Source organism: Sesamum indicum, linkage group LG13 (assembly GCF_000512975.1).
Source record: "Sesamum indicum cultivar Zhongzhi No. 13 linkage group LG13, S_indicum_v1.0, whole genome shotgun sequence".
Classification (NCBI taxonomy): Eukaryota; Viridiplantae; Streptophyta; class Magnoliopsida; order Lamiales; family Pedaliaceae; genus Sesamum; species Sesamum indicum.
Genome location: NC_026157.1, coordinates 1,454,585 through 1,456,137, shown reverse-complemented (window position 1 = coordinate 1,456,137; position 1,553 = coordinate 1,454,585).

Sequence of the window (1,553 nt, the reverse complement as noted above, 5' to 3'; positions counted from 1 at the left end):
GGGCAGAGGGCTTCGGCAGGGTGACCCTCTTTCGCCATACCTGTTTGTGCTTATAATGGAAGTCCTACAGTTGGGTTTCCTACAGTTGATTGAACAAGATGAATTATTTTCTTTCCATTGGTTACTTATTTTCCTTGGAATATTCCTTCCACTCCCCCTATATATACACAGACACTCACACATACGAATCTTCGAACACGTCAAAAACCAGTATCGTTTCCGTGCAACCTTCTGTCTAGGAGGGAATGGAATAAGGGTCTACCTATCTTACCCTATTGGACTATCTGAACTAGCTGCTCTGACCTATGAGTTCTGAGCTAGATGTTTCTTCTTATGACTTATGTAGCTATTGAGTTCCTGTTGTTTCTTCTTTATCTGTCTTATCATAGGCCTCTTGGTTGGTTCATAGAGCCCTAAAGAGTTAGCAGCCTAGCTTGGTTCAATATTCATTTTCTGTAAGAAAAAATTCAATATTCAGTTTGATTTCGATCTTTTTTTTCAATTAACCATATTAGACCCAACATCTAACTAATTTTCATATTTATAAAAAGAATAATTTTATGGTTAATGCATACTTCCTTATTACAAGTATTGATTAATAAATAGCATATTTGCCTATAAAAATTGACAGGAAATTACTTTGGTTGAATTTTGCTTAAGGGCAAAAAAGGAGCTTGATATTGTTCTCCTAATTTTTATCCATAAATACCCACAATTTTTTATTTTTTGGACGTTCTAAATAAAGAACTTTTTTCAAAAAAATAAACTTGAAAATCAGTAGACAGTACTTCTTGTTGACTTGAGGGACTTGGTACAAGGTTGTCTGGAGAAGATGACCATGAAGCCCTGCTTGCAGGAGATTGAAAGCTGACCAAAAATTAGCAAATTTTTTTACAGGTATTATATTAATTTTTTAGTAAAAAATAATGAATTTATATATTTGAGTTATTTTTTTAATAATAAATAAGAGAAAGTTATAATAAAAAAAGACAAAATTCTAATAAAAAATAAAACTATTTAGCAGTTCTAATTTCTCTTAACGACTTAGATATATTTGTCATTGTCTAAGACCATAATTGGTAAGAAGGAATGGGGTACGAATGGAATTTGGTTTTCTCTTACAAAATTATCCTCATAAACCAAAACAAAACCTGCGTCTTTTCCATCTTTCACTTTCTCTCATTGTCTTCACGTATTAGATGTTTTATAAATGCATCAAATGTTTCCAAAATAAAAATATATTAAAGAATAAATTTATCAGAAAAATAATTTAATTCCATTACTATTCGTTCCTTTACCAATCATGTGATTGGAGTTAACTAATGAATGATCATTCGATTGCCGTATATTTCTTGTGTATACCAATCATAGAATGCTATTTAAATATGATTCATTTTCCATTCTTATTCCATTCCCACTCAATTTCATTCCTACATACCAGTCATGCCCTTATGGTATGAGCATATTATGATTGTTTTTTTTTTTTTAATTATAGAATTTATTCTTTTATAAATAATTCTAAATTATTATTAAAAAAAATATTTAAGAGTAAA